General features: G+C 36.0%; 1 long non-coding RNA gene across 3 annotated transcripts in view; it reads left to right on the forward strand.

Moving 5' to 3' along the window:
• Nucleotides 1–262: 262 nt before the first annotated feature.
• LOC132033583 (uncharacterized) overlaps nt 263–19,448 on the forward strand; it is a 31,739-nt gene continuing 12,553 nt past the window's right edge. Inside the window, exons 1-3 of one of the 3 annotated variants that reach the window (XR_009408819.1) lie at nt 263–441; nt 814–1,112; nt 12,893–12,967. This is a non-coding gene — a long non-coding RNA (uncharacterized LOC132033583). Of the gene's footprint in view, nt 442–813; nt 1,113–12,252; nt 12,523–12,892; nt 12,968–19,448 lie in introns of those variants that run through there. The other 2 variants (XR_009408818.1, XR_009408820.1) reach the window with 2 other exon arrangements.

A 19,448-nucleotide genomic window follows, 5' to 3' on the forward strand; every position in this document is an offset into this window, starting at 1 on the left:
ATTGGTGTGGAACCCACAGCTTGACCATTCCACCCTCGCCACCCCAAACTCCCACTCCCCACTTCATCCCACTCCCATAATGTTTTCTTATATTAAATATAAATGATCTTGAGATAGTTTTTTTTTTTTTCTACAAATATAACAAACACACTTAAAGTTATATGAATCCATAAGAATAAGAAAGAATTAAATAAAATATGAAGAAATAAAATAATACCAGTTGGCCACTGTGTCCCCAGTAAGCAAAAAGGAAACCCGGTTTCTCATAAAATAATGACTAGTTGGCCACATTGAAACAGCAGCAAGCCCAAGAGACCCGTTAAACCCAAACCAACCACAGTCCGTGCCTCCCCTATATAAAGCCCTCTATTCACCAGGCAGATGTTTTTCCTGCCTTTCTCTCTCCTCTCTCTTTCCATCTCTACAAAACTATTTTTACAGGTACGTAATTCAATTCTCTCATCTCCTTTTTTGCGTCAAAATGCCACAATAATCATTCTTCAATAGTTCAATCGAATTGTCCGATTAATTTTTTGATGCTTTATTTTTTTTTTCTAAAGGTTTTGTTCTTTGAATTTCAGTGTTTGTTCTTGCGTTTATGGTGTTGATTCATATGATTTTCTATTTTTGCTTAATTCTCACTTTTTCGTTGTCTTTCTCGAAAGCTAAACGCAATTTTTCATCTTTCCTTTTGTACGGACTTGAGTTTTCGATACTTTTGCGTCATATTTAATTTTTCTCCCATCACGTAAGATTGTACAACTTGGTAGTAATTTTTTAATTGCTTTTTCATTTTTCTACTGGAATTTTCAGATCATAAACTTTTTGAAAGTCATGGCATGTAACGAGAGAGCATTGTGGAAAAGTAGTTGCTTAATTAGTTTCATTTTTCTACTGGAATTTTTTGCGTTTATACGGACTTCGGTTTTCGAACTACCTTTAATTTGCGTCATATTTAATTTTTCTTCTATCACGTATTTTAGTAAACAACTTGTTGGTCGTAATCATATTTTAATTGCTTAATTGTTTTTCTACAGATCATAAGTATTTGGAAGACATAGCATATAATAACGACCCAGCATTTGTGGAAAAGCCGTTGCTTATTTTCTCAGGTGCGCTATATATAGTACTCAAGACCAGAAGCATCTTATATTAAACTTTTAAAGTAGCGTTGTTAATTATATTTGCTTAGTCGAATCTGCATATTTGTTATCGCACGTACACTTTTCTTTTGTTTGTTTATTTGCATCTTTCTTTTAGTACAACTGATAAGAAAATTATAGTTTGGGGTCAAATTTGGTTCACTGCTAGTACTTATTTGGAGATCATTATGTAGGGATAGTTTATGAGGCGGTGATTAATTAATATAGGAATTATTTTGTTGTAATTATTAGTAATGAGTAATAACGACAGGAATTATTGTAAAGTGATTACTTACTTTAAGAATAGTTTGTAAGTTTATGATCAGGTGGTGATTAAATAATGTAGGAACCACTATGTTGTAACTATTAATAAGAGCATTGTTATACAGTTTTTATTTTTTATTTTTTATTTTTAATTACATAGGGATAGGGGAAGGGGAAAATCGGGGTGGGGATTCGAACCGTCACCAACAAGGTGAAAGTTCAGTTAGCTAACCAACTGAGCTATTAAATCCCTACAATTGTTATACAGTAATTACTTACTTTAAGATGATTTAAAAGATACCCAATTTGAAATACAAAACTTAGTGCTTGACTATTCAATCTGATATACTAGCGATTGAATCATGTCACTAGTCAACTAGTACTGATAATTGTCCTAGTTCTTTGACTTCTCGTTTTCACAATAAGAATAAGAAGAAAATTTTCAACTTGAATATGAATATGACTAGTAGTTTGAAAATCCCTCATTGATGGGATATTTTGATCCCTTTTTCCTCTCATTCTCCCATGGAGGATCAGGAAAGGGTCAATCCAAGTATCTTATTTTGAAGCAATTTCTGGAGTTTTTCCTTATTCGGACTGGTCTTGCATTGAGCCCCAACTATACTTTATAGGGATGGGATGGCTCCTACTAGCGCTCTCCCCCTAAGAACCGCACATGCGATTTCCCCCCACATACTTCTCTAGTGGAGAAGGCCCTTTCCTTTACATCTGGTAAGCGCTTCGATGTAGCCAAGCTTACTGCTAGCCTGTCGGCTAGAGCCAAGCTTCGACGTGATCGCTCATCGCTTTTGGCCACCTTATTCCGTCACTCGTGAATCAAGTAAGCACCAACAAATATCTATTTATTCATCACATTCGAGCCGGCTTGGAAGCAATCTATGAAAATAGAAGGTATACGAGAAAATAAGAGATGAAGGGTATTCGAAATTTACTTGGGCTGAAAGAGGAATAAAGGAATGAATCGACACATTGTTTCACGATTTAATGCTCCATTTTGCTAAGTCTATTGCTAGGGGCCAGAAAGAGCAACTTCCTTTCCAGCTTTGGAGACTCAGTCGGGCTTCCGCAACACCTCATTACTAACTAGGTAGCCAACAACCCATCTTTTTATTTCTTTTGAAACACACCAAATCCTCCCAACCGAATCTAGATCCTATCCCTAGACGATTTGAGTAGTTGGAGAATGACAATTGGGCCCTATAGTGGTAAAACCTTGTAAACCTTGAGTGGCTAGATAATTATGATGACCAGATCCTTTATACTCTTACTAAAATACACTTCTTTTTATGACACGGGAACCCGCAGCCGCTACCCTTCGGGTGCGCACAGGGTAAACCCAACTCCTGTGCCATAGCTCGCAAACCACACAGAAGAGTACTAAAATACACTTAAGACTCAACCAATCTTGAAAGTGGTGTGGACAACTACATATCTTGAATCTAGATTGCAATCCTTTCGTACTTTTCTTATCAAATTTTTAGTTAGAGAGGGCTCACTGTTGCCAAAATGCAACGATTTTTCTTATATATGATAGTACCTCTTGCGCTCCTTATTCAAGAGCAAAAGGGCATAGTGAAAGAAGGGAAATATATCTTTTAAATATATTCTACGCATAAAGGTTAGGGTTAGCCCTTGCAACAAACATTAGCCGGAAATGATTATCCAAGAACTAGAAGATGGTTGGTGCGACACACTTAAATCCCCCAGAATCAATCCATAAGACTTTAGGCGACTGGAGCAAGTTTTGAAAGAGCTCGACCTTCTTTACCCATTTAGCTAAGTATTTTCCTTTTTCCTTTAGGGAGTCAAGATTTTAAATATGTGGGCCTTTATCACCTTAAGACAATCTATCTAAAGAGCCTACCTTATAATAGATTAGCTAAAGCGGCGTTTGAAAGATTTCTTTCTCAATCATGAATTTGAGCTTAATACTTGAATCACGAAAGACGCCTTTCTCACTATCTATTCAATTCAAACTTCAAGCTCGCTTATGAAATTAAGATAATAAAGCCAAACAACAGAGCATGGGCCCACTGGTATGAAAACCAAGCAGAGTAGAGACATAAGCGCAAATCTAAAGCGATAAGCCGGATTCCTATAGTTGAAACTTTAGAAATCAAAAGTAAAGAAATGCAGAAATTGAAAACAAAGAGAATTGGGGATGAAAGGATTAAAGAATATGAGCAAGACCCAAAGGATAGTAAATCTATGGGCAAATTTAGGTATATGAAACCAAAATTCTCCTAATTGGATTCAACCCTAAGAACCTATACTATCTGAAATCAAAAGAAGACTCAATTTGAATTCCCCAAATGAGCAATCCAAGTATGAATTTAATGGAAAGGATTCATGTAGCAACTAAGAAATAACACTTAATTAACCAAACAAACTATGATTACTACTAAGCTAAACAATCTCTCAAAAACACTCAAGTTTCATCAATCTTCAAGGTGCATGAAAAAAAGGCTAAGGGTTCTATTTATACTAAAGCCTATTACAACAAAGCCTTAAATAGGCACTTTGCGAAATTAACCCAACATGGGCTCTTCTCCACTTGAATTGCAATCCTATCTTTGAACTTGCGATTCTAGCCTTGAATTGTATTCTTAGCCATGAACGGCACTCCTTAGCCACAGATTGCACATATAGCCATCTTTGCGCTCCTAGCCACTTTGAGTAGTAGCTTCTTCTTCAATCTCCTCCCAAGCTATCTCCCAAATGTTGTACGCTCTTGAGATCTTCTCCTCAAGCTTCTCCAATGCTCCTTTCCTCATGAATATGATTTGAAGTACTTAGAGCTCCCTTGCTTGGCTACGAGTGAAAGACCTTGAAGTAGTTGTGCCAATTGGGATCATATCATCCTCCCCTTCTTGGAGAAGATTCATCTTCGAATCCAAAGGCATACCTTGAGGCCGAGTGTCAAGTGTCTTGGCCACTCCAAAATGTCACATTATCTCTCCACTATGGGCTTCTTTTACAAACAACTCTCTCTATGAGCTCATAGGAACACACACCTTGCCATCCTTGAACAAGAGCCCATCAACAAGTTGGAATCGGTCAACCCTCTTCCTTTGAGTCAACTCCGCATAAATCTTTTTGAAATCGGGATCTTGAGAATAGAATCCCTTGAGGCTTTCAAAACCCATCATCCTATAAGTCATAGTATTTAGCAAAACATACCTTCTACACAAATCATCCGCAACCACATTTTCTTTAACCTTCTTGTAATGGATTACATAAGGAAATGCTTCAATAAGTTCAACCCATTTCGCATGCCTTTTGTTGAGTTTGAACTGGCTCTTCAAATACTTCAAGGACTCATGATCCGAACGAATCACGAATTCTTTGTACTACAAATAATATTGCTAATGGGTTAATACCATCATAAGTGCATGCAACTCCTTATCGTAAGTAGAGTAATTCGACGAAGCCTCTTTTAGCTTTTCAATAAAGTAAGCCAATGGTTTGCCTTCTTGCATCAATACTCCACCTATACCAACTCTGGAAGCATAACACTCAACTTTAAAGGTCTTTTCAAAATTGGGCAATTGATACAATGGCGACGAACTCAACATAGACTTCAACTCTTGAAATGCCTTCTCTTGCTCATCCTCCCAAACAAAAAGAACATTTTTTTAATCAATTCGGTCAAGGGAGAGGTAATAGTACAAAACCCCTTCATAAATCGTCTATAGAAACTTGCCAACCCATGGAAACTCCTCGCATCGGTTGCATTTTTAGGAGTTGGCCAAGTTTTAATGAATTCACCTTTTCTTCATCAGCCTTCACAATATTTGCACTCACAATAAAACCCAAGAACACCACTTTATCAACACAAAAACAATATTTCTTGAGATTAGCAAACAACCTCTCACGCAACAAGACGTCAAATACTAGTCTCAAATGGTCTATATGCTCCTCAATTGTTTTGCTGTACACAAGAATATCATCAAAACAGACAACCACAAATTTATTGATAAATGGATTCAAGACATGGTTCATTAATCTCATGAATGTGCTAGGTGTATTAGTTAGGCTGAATGGCATGACAAGCCACTCATAAAGGCCAAAATTAGTTTTGAAGGCCGTTTTCCACTAATCACCGGGGTTCATTCGAATTTGTGATAGCCACTTCTAAGATCAACCTTCGAAAACACACTTGAACCACATAGCTCATCCAACATATCATCAAGTCTAGGAATAAAATGTCGATATTTTACTGTTATTTTGTTGACGGCTCTACAATCAATGCACATCCTCCATGTGCCATCTTTCTTTTGAACAAGAACCACCGGTACGACATATAGACTAAGACTTTTCTTGACTAAACCTTTCTCAAGGAGCTCTTCAACTTGCCTTTGCAACTCCTTAGTTTCCTCCGGATTGCTCCTATATGCCAGTTTTTTGGGAATTTGAGAACCCGACACAAAATCAATTTGATGTTCAATACCCCTCAATGTAGGCAATCTCTTAGGCATCTCCTTCGGAAATAGATCATCATATTCCTATAAAAAAGAAATCAAAATACTAGGCAAAGTGCTAGTATCTTGGTTAGCATGCAAAAAAAGATATTTGTTTACAAGGCACACCATGAAGTGCCTCTCATCAATACTTTTCAAACAATTGCTTGGCCTTGCCAACATACACCTCTTGAGTCCATCTTGAGATAACCCTTCTCCACCAATAGCAACTAACGTCTCCTTTTCACGCTTCTCCATTTTCTCCTTTTGAACCCTCTCTCAGAGTTCCTTCATGATTCTATAGTCTTTGCTCACTTGATAGGGTGTTAATGGGGCAAGAGTAAACTTCTAACCCCCAAGTACATATGTATACTTGTTGGACCTTCCACTATGTTGAGCATCTCTATCAAATTGTCGAGGCCTCCCAAGCAAAATGTGACACGCTTGCATAGGTACCATATCACATAAGATCTCATTTTGATACCTACCAATGCTATACTTGATAACAGCTTCCTTGGTTATCCTTATTTCACTACAATCATTGAAACATTGGAGTTTATAGGGACTAGGATGTTTTCTTGTGGGGGATTTCATGTGTTCAACCAAGAATTGGCACCGCATTTGTACAACTCCCACCATCAATAGTCAACGAACACACCTTGTCAACTATCTTGCATTTAGCATGAAATAGATTCTCATTTTGATCAAACTCTTCTCTAGATAATGCACTCATGATTCTCCTAGCTAAATTGGCAAAGTTCAATCGCTCCTCTATCCTTTTTTCAACTTTACCCTCGGATTCTCCCTCATGCTCACTCTTTTACTCGTCATCATTAGTACCAACCCACCCTTTTCTTCATCATCAATACGGTACCTATCACGTAAGGCCACAATTGACCTCCTATTGGGACAATCACTTGCAATATGGCCTCTACCTTGGCATTTGAAACATTGAAAGGTAGATGGACGAGGCAAGTTAGGTTTAACATTTTTACCTCCTTTGGCCTTGTCATCACCCTTGGTCTTGTAGTCAAACTTAGCTTGAGGTGATTGAGTAGTGCTCTTGGACTTTTCCCAAGTGGACGATTTCCACTTATCTTTGCTCTTGCTCTATGATGAAGTCGTAGCATTCTTTGCCTTGTACGATCTTTCTTCTTTCAAATCCGATTCAACTTTAGAAGCATCATGGAAAGCTTTATTTAAACTCCTATAAGGTTATAACCTGATGTGTTTGGAAATTTCATGATTCAAGTTAGATACAAATCTTGTGAGAGTGTAGTCCACATGTTCTTCGATTTTGGACTTCATCCTCACATTTTTGAACTCGTCAAAGTACTCTTCAACACTCTTGCATCTTGTTTCAACATGTATACCTTCTTGAGTACTTCTTGGTAGTAGTTAGGAGGCACATACCTCGTCTCCATAAGCTCAACCAATTCATTTCAAGTAGAAGATCAAATATTCGTTATTGAGCCCTATCTTGCTTTTTGGATTCCCATCAAGTCGATGCATACCCCTCAAATTGAGTGAGGGCATACCTTGCCTTCAAATCTTCCGACACATTGTTGGTGAGGAATATCCTCTCACTTAGCAACTTTCATTCATGAAATTCTTCTGGATCACTACTACCTTTGAACTTGGGTAGTGTCAGCTTGATGGTATTTAACTTATGATCATTCTCTCCACACTCCTCATATCCTTGCCATCTTCCTCGATCGTCATGAACTTGGAACCTAGCTTCATGACCAAAAATCTTACAAATCCACCTTGTCTTCCTCTACCCCTATGGGCCATTGGACCATGCCTTCCTCCATTACGCGGTTTATCCCACCACATTTTTTGTTGAACCTCGTCACCTCCTCATCAAACAACGGGCTTTGGAATTAATTTTGGAAGGGATCTTGTTGTTGGTTTTGTTGAGGTGCTTGGGGAATGTTCTGTGGAGTTCTTTGGGGTATTGGTTCACTTTTAGTTCGGTACATTTGGGGGTAGTTTTATGGATTAGTGTTTTGGAAGGGAGGTTGTGTGGTTTGTGGAATCTTTTGGGTAGGTAAGGTGGTGGTGTGGGGAAAGCATAAAGCTCGTGCTTGTCGAGGGTAAAGGGTTGGATTCGTCTCCGGATTCTTACTCACATCACCTTCAACTTGAGAATGGGGAGTGTCCACTCTACTTGAACTCTCAACTTGCACCACCTTCGTCTCCAAACTCCCTATTCTCCCCTCTATCCCTCCTACTTTCGATGTCAACTCCGCTATTGCCTAATGATCATGTTCAAGGAGTCCGCTACATAGACAGGTCCTCCACACCTTAGAGTTGTTCACCTTGATTGTTTCGGTTAGACACGAGAACCTGCAAAAACTAGCAAATGATGTTAGTGGTAAAAGCCTCACGTCATTCGTATTAAACTCTCAAGCCTTACCTCCCGTGCTCTTTCGAAGTTGTTGATGAATCACTTGACTAATCAAACTCACACGGTTTCTTATCCTTTGTGAAAGAGTGGATCCTTGTTTAGATGAATAAAGGACGACTCGAAGCAATGGACGAGAGCCAATAAAGTTTCGACGAAATAAATGAAAAAACTTAAGAAGAATTAGCACGAACTAATTAACATACTCAAGAACTAGTTAACAACAAGTAACATCGATCACGAGTTGCTAAAAGAAGTGAAAGAAATGGAAGTTGAATCAAGATACGATTACCTTGAAATATACGGTTGGACCTTGGATTTTTTTTCCCTTTATACGGTTGAGACTTAAGAAAAATACGACCAGTATTTATGATGTATTATTGGAGCAGGAAATTATACGACCCGTACTTGTTATGTACAGTCCGTATTCCTTTGGTCGTACTTTGATGTCACAAGTCAGTAGTTTTGAAATCCTTGTTACTAGATACAGTTGAATTGTACAGTTCGTTTTTCTTTATACGGCCAAGATGTAGGGGTTTGACTCCAACAAAAATATGGTCCGTTTTATTTTATATGGCTAGTATTTCGCGGTAGTATTTTCTTTGTCACAAAACAGTGAGTTCCAAATCCTTGTTACTGGATATGGTTGGATTTGTACGGTCCGTACAATTATGTATGGTCCGTACAACATGACGTACTTCTCTTCAGTGAAATCTTCTTGTACTTCGTTCAGCTTGAGATTTGTGTTGGATTTTTTGAATTAGCTGACTTCTTGGGCCCTACTCAACCTTGTATTTACCTTTTTGAGGTAGGAAAACCCCTTTTCCTAACTTGACTTGAAAACTTTGGATCAAATGGTCCCTTGGAGTGTCTTCTTCCTTATGAAGGTTACTCAAGATCACTAAGAACACCCAATTTGCTAAGTACCTCAATGTCAACTCAAATTTGCTTCGACTTTCGGATCTGAATTCAATACGAATTAGACCCAAATAAGCTTCCAATCAGCAAAACCCAATTTGTGTTCTTCAAAGCTTGAAGACCCTCCAATGGTAGATTACTCCAAACTCGTCCAAACACTTCCAAACTTTGTATCCAACTATATTTGACCCTTGTGAACTCAATTCTACACTCAAATCAACACAAATTAACTCCTAACATCAATTTTTGATTTTTTTTTAAACTATGAAGAACCTAGGATTAAGAATTGTAGGAACAATCCTTTAGCCTAAGCTCTGATACAAAATGATAGGATTCCTATAGCCAAACTCTAGAAATCAAAAACATAGAAATGCGAAAATTGAAAACAAAAAGAATTGGGGATGAGAGGATAGGAGCAAGACCCAAAGGATAGTAAATCTATGGGCAAACTTGGGTATGTAAACCCAAATCCTCCCAATTGGATTCAACCCTAAGAACCTATACTATTTGAATTCAAAAGAAGATTCAATAGAATTCCACAAATGAGCAATCCAAGTACGAATTCAATGGAAATGATTTATGTAGCAACTAAGAAATAACGCTTAATTAACCAAACAAATGATGATTAATACTAAGCTAAACAATCTCTCAAGAACACTAAGTTTCATCAATCTTCAAGGTGCATGAAAATAAGGTCAATTTTCAAGGTGCATGAAAATAAGGCTAAGGGTTCTATTTATACTAAATCCTATTACTACAAAGTTCTTGGAGTGGGACTTTGTGAAATTAACCCAACATGGGCTCTTCTCCACTTGAATTACAATCCTATCCTTGAACTTGCAATTCTAGCCTCAAATTGTATTCTTAGCCATTAATGGCACTCCTTAGCCACAGATTGCACATATAGCCATCATTGCGCTCCTAGCCACTTTGAGTAGTAGCTTCCTCTTCAATCTCCTCCCAAGCTATCTCCCAAATGTTGTACAATCTCGAGATCCTTTTCTCAAGCTCTTCCAACGCTCCTCTCCTTATGATCATGGCTTGAAGTACTTGGAGCTTCCCTGCTTGGCTATGAGTGAAATACCTTGAAGGAGTTGTGCCAATTGGGATCATATCACAAAGAAAAGAAGCAAGATGACTACTTCCATTCCTCTCCTTAGACTGACGGTAATACAAGAAAGAAATAAATTAATTATTACCTACATGAATAATGTGAATTAGAATCATAATACCTCACAAACAAGATAGATGACTTGCTTATCCAGACTATATCGACCTTAGCCTTCTTTACTTTTTAGATATCCGTTCGTGATTGCCCTCCATCACTCTCTCCATCAATCTGTGTCTGTATTCTTTTTATTTGTTTTTGACCTTTTTAGCTACTATTTCATTTTCGAATCAATGCCGTGATAAGTCAAGTATTACTACTACAAGGGGAGAATCAAAGCTTCAGACAATTGCGCCTCTTCCTTGCTTCTTTCCTAATAATTAACTTCTCATGTGGGAGGCTTGGTAAGCAAGCTATCATCAACATCGGTAAATTCCTATCAATAATAGGTCAGGATGGTGGGAAGGAGGCCTTCCCTACTTCTATTGAAAGGGAAAATTACCATTTTGCAGCTGCTCCTCGACAACTACCTTCCACCCCAGTTGGTCACGAACAAAGTCAGAGAATTGCGTACATAAGAGGACGAAGCAAGGATATGCTTAAAGCTTTAACTTCCCAACAAGTAAATTTGAAGAGAGATTCTCAAACATCTGACATACAAAATTTCCATGGATGCGATCTTCTCTCTTGTCCTCAACCATGCATCCTTTTTTTCTTCTTTTGGCCATTCTTAAATTAGGTATTGAATCCTACCTTATTGAATCCTACTTTAATGACATCTGGTAACTACACTTTAATGACATCTGGTAACTAAATGTTATATTTTAATTACACAAGTAACTAATACTTCTTTTCATTGTATCCAATCTTTTCCCTCAACCTTCTCTGTCTCTTTTCTCCCTCAACTCTCCTCTCCAAGCATGACACATCTAGGAGTAGATTTCACTATTTTTTTTATTAGACATAATTCTCCTAAATTCTCCAGCTCTTTTCTCGTTGATCAAAGACCCACAGAGCTTCATTTTTGATCTGTGGCTTTTCTTCAGTTGTCTTCTATAGCCCTTTTCTCCTCCATGATCGTCATCTTCTATGGTCGAAATTCATGACCAATCGATTGAATTTTTCTCAGATCTGAGTATATTTTCTCAGATCTAAATGTATTTTATTTCTTGTATCTCAGATTTGAATGTATTTTCTTTCTTGTATCTCAAATCCGAGTATATTTTATTTCTTGTATCTCAGATATGAGTGTATTTGTTTTGTTTTTTATTGTAAAATATAGTGTTTCTTATGTATTTTTCGCTTGTATTTCGAAGGAGATCTTTTTGTATACAAATAAATATCGTGAATTTTAATACAACTGAATATGCCTGTATTTTCTTGTATTTGTGTTGTTTGAATACAATTGAATTTAAATATAATAAGTTGAATACGGTGTAAAAGTAGCTACAAATGACTACAAACGAATTGATTGCATTCGAAATCTTTTAGTATAAAAATGAATACAATGAATTTGAATACAGCTGATTTTTTTTTTTTACATTTATGTGGTTTGAATATAACCGAATTTAAATATAATAAGTTGAATACAGTGTAAAGTAACTACGAATGAGTATAGCCAAATTAAATAAAACGAAATACAGTCAAATTGAAATACAATTGAATTTAAATACACATTACCAAAAATAATTGCTATGCGTAGAAAAAAAAATTCCAAAATTTAGTCATTTGTGAAAGTTACCCCCAAAAAATACTCACCTGACCGGCACCCAGAGAAAAAAAAATTCCAAAATTTATTCATTTGTGGAAGCATAAGAGCGCGGGCTTGCCACAACTATGAAATGTAATTATTAGCAAAAATATAGTTATTATGCCTAAAAAAAAATAAAAAAATAAAAAAAATCCCAAAGTGTTGTAAGTTGCCCCCAAAAAAAACTCACCTGACCGTCACCCAGCGGAGTATATGAAGGCGGGTTTGCCATAAAATAATAAGGAGTCGGGCCACCGGGAAACAGCAGCAGCAGTCCCCAGAGAATCCTCAAACACCCCCTTTCCTCCTCGTGGGGACACCCCCCAAATTTCTCATCCGAATCTCCCCGTCCTTTGTAATTTTTATTCTTGACGCAGATATTGTTATTCCCCTCCCTATTCGTTACTCCCTCTCTTTCGACTTTCATCTCCATGAAACCTACTCTTGTACTGGTAGGTACACTCTATAATTTCTCTTTCTGCTGCTGCAAACGCAAATCGATTTCTTTTATTCTCAGTGCATCTTTTCCACGGATTGTCCGATTGATTTTTCGATCACTCCATGACGGAATCCCAATGCTTGCTGGTTCAATTCACCGACTTTCTGTTTGGTTCCTGATAAAAAAAAACTACTTATTATCATATGCTTTTTTTTTTTTGTTGTTGCTGGAAAGCTATGCACTTTTTTTCTCCTTGACTTTTAAATTGACTGCATTTTGCGGTAGTTTTTACCTTTCATTTTCATCATTTGATTTATCGCAACTTGCTGATCAGAATCATTTTTCGTTTTGCCTTTTCAATTTCCTTCTGGAACTTTTTTCAGATCATAAGTTTTAAAAGATACTAATATGTGATCACACTTCCAGCATTGTGGAAATTCGGTTGCTTCGTTTTTCAGGTGCGTAATGCTGTCTCTCATACTTGAATTAATATTTACGTTTCAGTAAGTTCGCATTTTCTTATTTTTGCAATTTATTTTAGCTCACAAAGCTTTTCCTTGTGAGTTATTAGAGTTTTCGTTTCTTTACGAGGTCCTGAAGCATCTTGTCTTGGTTTTGATGTTGCACTTTGAAGTACTGTTGGCAATTAATTTCGCTTCTGTATTTCAGTAAAAAAGAATTACTTCAACGTTTCTCGGTCAAATCTCTGTGCTGCCTCCATATTTGTTATTGCATGTACACTTTTCTTCTGTTTGTTTGTTTTGCATTTTTCACTTTTGGCACTAATTCGTCACAGTTGTTAAAAGAATAGCATGAAGTTATAAATATAACTTTTGCTTTATGTCATGCGTGTGTTAGAAATATGCTTCCTATCTGTGTTGTATAATCTTAGTGCTGCTGTCTTATGTCTCCTCCTGGGAGCTGTGTTATGGTCTGCCTGCATTATCTTGTTAATGTTGTCATAACATTTGGTGTTTTTGATCTAAAGTGTATCCATGCAACATCATGTAAAATACAGATAGCTAGACACATGAGCAACATGAAATTGACTGTTTTACCACTTTAATAGCCTACAGTGGAAATTGAACACCTTGTTAACTGTTACCTATTGCTCTAAGAGTATATTATTTAATGTTAACTAGCTTTTGAGCTGAGGGTCTATCGGAAACAGCCTCTCTACCCCATAAAGGTAGAGGTAAGGTCTGCGTACATCTTACCCTTCCCAGACCCCACTTGTGGAATTACACTGGGTATGTTGTTGTTGTTGTTGTAATGTTAACTAGCTTTGTTCCTCTAAAAGTGTTTAGAGATCATATTCCAAGAAATTTACCGCGTCAAATGGATTGGCTACCTAACCTACTCTCTTGTATTTAAGCACTGTACTGACATAAATTAAGGATTTTTCCCTAGAGAATTGAAAATTCATCTTGCGTAAATGATTCCTGTTGTTTAATCATATGTTGTTATGGTTGAAGTTTAGGGCATTGTCCATATTGAGGGGTAGAATAAAGAGTTGTAGGCTTGAAGGATGATCGTTTTTTGTCGTATTGGATCTTACAAGTTGCTTACGATAAGAAAAAATATTTTATCAACTAGTATTGCAACTTTATCAATGCTCTTCCTTTTCCTTAAGTTTTTAACATGTAAGTCCTACGCCACAATATTAATGGTTTTCTAGCCTATGATCACGCATAATAATTAATGTAAGTCCTTTTCCCCTCCTCACTGTGAACTTGTTTCTATACAAAATTATTGATATCACTATTTTCTTTAACTGCTTAATGGGTTTATTTGATTAATTCTTGGATAGAGAGATCTAAAAGTCATATAAACAAAGTTGAGTGGCGATAGGATTTATAAATGTTCATATTAGAATTTAGATAGGTGTTGTACAGATTGAATTACAGTAGATGAATTCATATTAGGATTTATAGAAAGAATTGCTAACGAACTCACTTTATTCACTTGATAAGGAGACCGATTCAATGCCTGAGCGGCACATCTGATTTTTGAAAAAAGAAGCAAGGATTAGCATTCGAGTAATGCCCTTTTACTTTACCTCTTCTAGCTTGTAATTTGCTTGTTGCTAGTGCTGCTATATCATCCTTTTTTGTTTGTAGTTGAAAGAATTCTATTTTATCTTTAAATTTGAATATGAAAATCATTGAAATAAGAAATATGAGAAATATTCGACTTGAATTTTTTGTTTCTAATGTAAATATATAAAACTGGAACACAAGTAGGTGAGGGAGTGGATGCAGCCAAGTGGTTAAAGGCAGTTATTTGTGAATCCATCATGCACAGGTTAAACTGTTTTTCACCTGTAACTTCAAAATAGTTGTTAGTGTATGGACTATGATCACGTCACACACATGTGATAACTCCTCAAAGCTTTATTTTGGAACAAGAAGGATTACTCATGAATGCTTTTATCTCTCAGATTGTTGAATTTAAAGTTTGAGTGATCATACAATATTTAACTGTTTCTCTGTCTAGCTCTCTAGCAACCTCCCGCTTGAAATTTATGACATTAAATAACTGCTTCTACCAAAATGCTTTCTTATGCTGTCGCCTATTTTGGTTACTGACCTAGGTCTACCTTTGTGAAGGTTAGGGCAGAATGTTCTTATAATTTGTTGCTTTAGATATTAAGGATGCATTAAACTAATAGTTTGAAACGGTAAGAAAAGCACAATATGTCACATTAAAGTCGAAATAATATAAAGTATTACTTTAAATTTAATTTGGCTGTTAATCAAACGAAATGGTTGTGGATTACATGTTATATAATAGTAATGTATAGCATAAATTAAAGAAACCTGTAAGATATTAAGTACCGAAACATATAAATATTCCTTATCTTTATAAACCACAAGTTATTGTGACTCTTGTTTTTTAGAATATTAGATTAGATATTGGTCGGCACATAGAAATTTCAATAGTTTTGCAACTGTTGAGTTTTAAGGATTCAATAATACTTTGTTTTTATCTGTGTATTTTGAATTTTTGGAAACATGTGTATACTATTAACAAATATAACTTTAATGAACTTAGTGTACTTAAAATTTTGTTAGGAAATTCACATTTAAATCATAATTTTGTACTTCCACATTTAACAAAAATCTTCAGAAAAAATTAATGGTATTATTGGTAAAAAAATTCTACTTCTCAAATTAACTCGCAAATACTGCTCCAATTAAGAATATTGAGAATATCTTGTTCTGCTATTACTAACATGATGTATATTTTGAACCAAATTTGAAATCAAGTATTACCATGAAAGTAGTTCTTTTTCCTAATCTTTTTAAAAATAGGGACATTAATTATTTTCCTATCAAGCATACTAGTATAAGAGAAAGTGATTCTGATATAGACTATGTCAGTTGTCTTTGATGTTGTAGAAATTATATTTTAATGGTTGTATGTAGTATATATTAACAAATTAACGAGATATAGGGGGTGATACATTATTTAAATTTCTTATAATGAAAGTGTCACTTTCGATATGCAAGTGAAGGGTTCAGGATGTAACTCAGAAAACTATTAGGAATGTAAGTTGATAACTAACGTCAACTTATGTACACTGTGGTGAAACTACTATGCCCAAGGTTTCTTGATAAGCAAGTAAATTTTACAAGGAGGTATGAAGTTTTTTATTTTTTGTTTTGTTTTTTTGATAAGTGAAGGCATAGTATATGTAGTAATATGTAATTTTCATAAACATGTATTAGAAGGCCTTATGCAAATTCAAAACAAACATCAAATGTTTATCTACTCAATTCAACATCAGTACTCTTTAATATCGTGTGTTTTGATGATCTTAGACAATGGAGAGACTAGTAAAGACTGGGAAGAAGTTGACATAAAGGAAGGGAGATTTTAGAAAGTTAATAACTTGACTGGTGGTGATGGCTAGTGGCTTAGCCACTATTCTCCAGGAAAGGCTCTTTAGAAAGTTTGATAACTATTTGATTTACACGTGGGAAAGGCGAATTGTCGGTGGTAGGATAGGCTTATGTGTTGACAATCATAGTGACAGAAACGAATATAGGACCAAGTCTCTTATATGTGGTGGAATTGTTGAGGAGACAAACAGATTGGATATTGTTACCGGGAACTTGTGGTCCAATCAGTAGCATTATGGAGGTGCGATTAATTGAAAAGAGGGAGTTAGGGGATTTTGGAAAGGGCCAAACCAATCTCACTAATTTTGAAGGTGATTTCTTTTATGGAAAAGGACCAAAAATACCCCTAACATATAGAAAATGGTTCACAAATACCCTCCTTCCACCTTTTGTCTAAAAATACCCTCAGCCTTTGTTTTTGGCTCAAGGATATCCCTCCTTCCACGTTTTGGTCTAAAAGTACCCTCAACCTTTTAACACAACTTCAACTAAATTATTTTCCTATACTGCAGCGTCGGACACCACCGGAAAGGAACTATAACTATCACCCCTTAACCTTCATACAGATTTGATTTTACGATAATTTCTCCACTAATCCAACTAATTGAGAAGACCCACTTAGCAAACTTAAATATCAAGAAGCTAATCCATAAATAAAAACAAGGTACCTAAGAGAAATTTGCAGAATATACTTACAAATACAGAAAAAAATAAAAAAAAATGCTATTTGTTTTATCTTTAGCGGATGCTCCGATAATTCTCCGATGGAGTATGTTACAGCTGATGATTTTTGCTAATTCTTGAGACCAAAAGGTTGATGGTATTTTTAGACCAAAAGGTGGAAGGAGGGGTATGCTTGAGCCAAAAGCAAAGGTTGAGGGTATTTTGAGATCAAAAGGTGAAAGGAGGTTTTATTATTATTTTTTTTTAATTTTTTAATTTTTATTTTTTAATTGAAAAATTGATAATAAAAAATAGGAATGTAATTCTCATGGCCATGACCCAAATAGTAATGGACTAATGGCAGAGATTCTGCTCTACAAGGCCATTTGAACCATTTTCTATACCTTAGGGGTATTGTTGGCCCTTTCCTGTTCTTTTATACTTAAGGTCTTATGTTCAACAGTTTCACCATCTCAAAGTGCTTTCATGGAAAGAAGACATCATATTCTACAATGTCGACATTGGAAGATGCTTTTGTTGAAAGAAGACATATTAGATGCAACTTTGATCCCAATGGAGTTGGTGGACTCCAGATTAAAACAGTAGGGAGGACTACCCAAGGTAGATCGGATAAAAACATGCAACCCTGGACTTTCTAGAGCTAGAGATAGTGGATTTACTTTGTTATACCCACTGCCAAGTTCTTAGTCCAGGTTAATGGGCCTCATGCCTTTTCCAGAAGCTCAAGCAGTCTTTGACAAGGTGGCCCTTTGTTTCCATGCTGTTATTAGCAAAAAAAAGAGTAGTGATCAGGGGTTATCTGAGATCCTTGCGGCTTGACCGTTGCACGGAAGGCTGGATTGGTGTAGAGGTGTCTCATCTTCTATTTGCGGACAATAATCTTGTATATTTTTACCCCGAGGTGCATCTACTTCGCTACTTGGAAAACACATTATTATTAGGTACCTTTAAGTTTGAAGATAAACATGAAGAAGTGTGAGATTAGTCTAGTGGGTTAAGGAAATTAACATAGAACAATTAAGTGAGATCGTACTTGTATGGTTGGTCCGCCTTCTTTCAAACTACCTGGGACTTGCTTTTTGGTTCTTATAGCCTTTCCACGGTGTAAACTGTAAAGCTACATAAGTATTGGATGATATTCTTTCTGCATATCCGTCAGGATTCGAGCTTTATGTTGATTTGCTGTTTTCTCTTTTTCATTGGACATTTCTTTGTGTTCTTAATTTTATTGAAGTGTCATATTTTCCTATCTTTAAACCTAGTTTCATTTTTGACACGGTCTTGTACCTCATTGATTTGGTGGCTAGTGGGCTGTGTTCACACCAGTTGGTCCTTTTGAGCTAGTACGGATTCCACCCACCGATAGTCCTGGATGTGGTGAAAAGCTTTAATGCACTCATTTAGTCACATCCTTGTGTAAAGTACATCATAGAAGTTCAAAGTGATCTTATATGCTGAAGAATACTTTCCTCTGTTATAGAGTTCGAGGGTCAAAGTACCTAATTTTCCGTATGGATTTAGACATAGATTCTTCAAGTTTTTGAAATAAAATTTACATATTTGGAAACTGCATAGCAAGTACTGTGGGTTACAAAAGTTGTTAGTTCAAAAGATTTTTAAAAAGGGCTGTGGTCAAAGAAAAACCTCTTTGACTCCCCAGTAAGTAATAGAATCCCCTTTTGTAAATGTGACAGAAGAAGTACTAGGTTTAGAGGGATAGAAGAAACAAATTAGATACTTACGTAACTGATGTAATTCAGTTAGAGTTGCTTAGTTAATGCAACAAAAAATGACTTTTTACCACATTTTTTATACAATAGATTTGCATGACTTAATTGTGAATATATGACTTATGAGTAAATAAAATGGTTATGATAGACATCAAAATGACAAGTTCATAATACTATTGATATACATTGTTTGTTTGTGTGCATCAATGTATTACTAGCCTCTAAGATATCGCCATAACACATTTTCTTCTCTTTCTTTCCATTTTGTAGTGTATATATACCTGCCTCTCGTATTTGTTTGAGTCTGTGCCTCTTATATCAAGATGGTTCAAGCCCCAACTCCTCCCCAATCGTACAAACTACTCTCTTTTTGCTGCCAATTTCCTTCTCTGTGAAAAAGAGAAGTCGTTCTCAATAAGTGCGAAGTTAAGTTTTGGAAAGTAATATTCTGGGCTAGCTTACGGTCTGTGGTTCACCTACCTTAAGTGATGCCACATTTTTGGAATGATTGAAATGGGTTAGAACATTTATAAAAAGCATAAAAAAACTTATGATGTTCTAAAAAAGTTGGGGAAGAAATCTTGGAGATTTGGCCTCATACTATATTGTAATGGCACCTC

This window comes from Lycium ferocissimum, chromosome 10 (genome assembly GCF_029784015.1).
Source record: "Lycium ferocissimum isolate CSIRO_LF1 chromosome 10, AGI_CSIRO_Lferr_CH_V1, whole genome shotgun sequence".
Lineage (NCBI taxonomy): Eukaryota > Viridiplantae > Streptophyta > Magnoliopsida > Solanales > Solanaceae > Lycium > Lycium ferocissimum.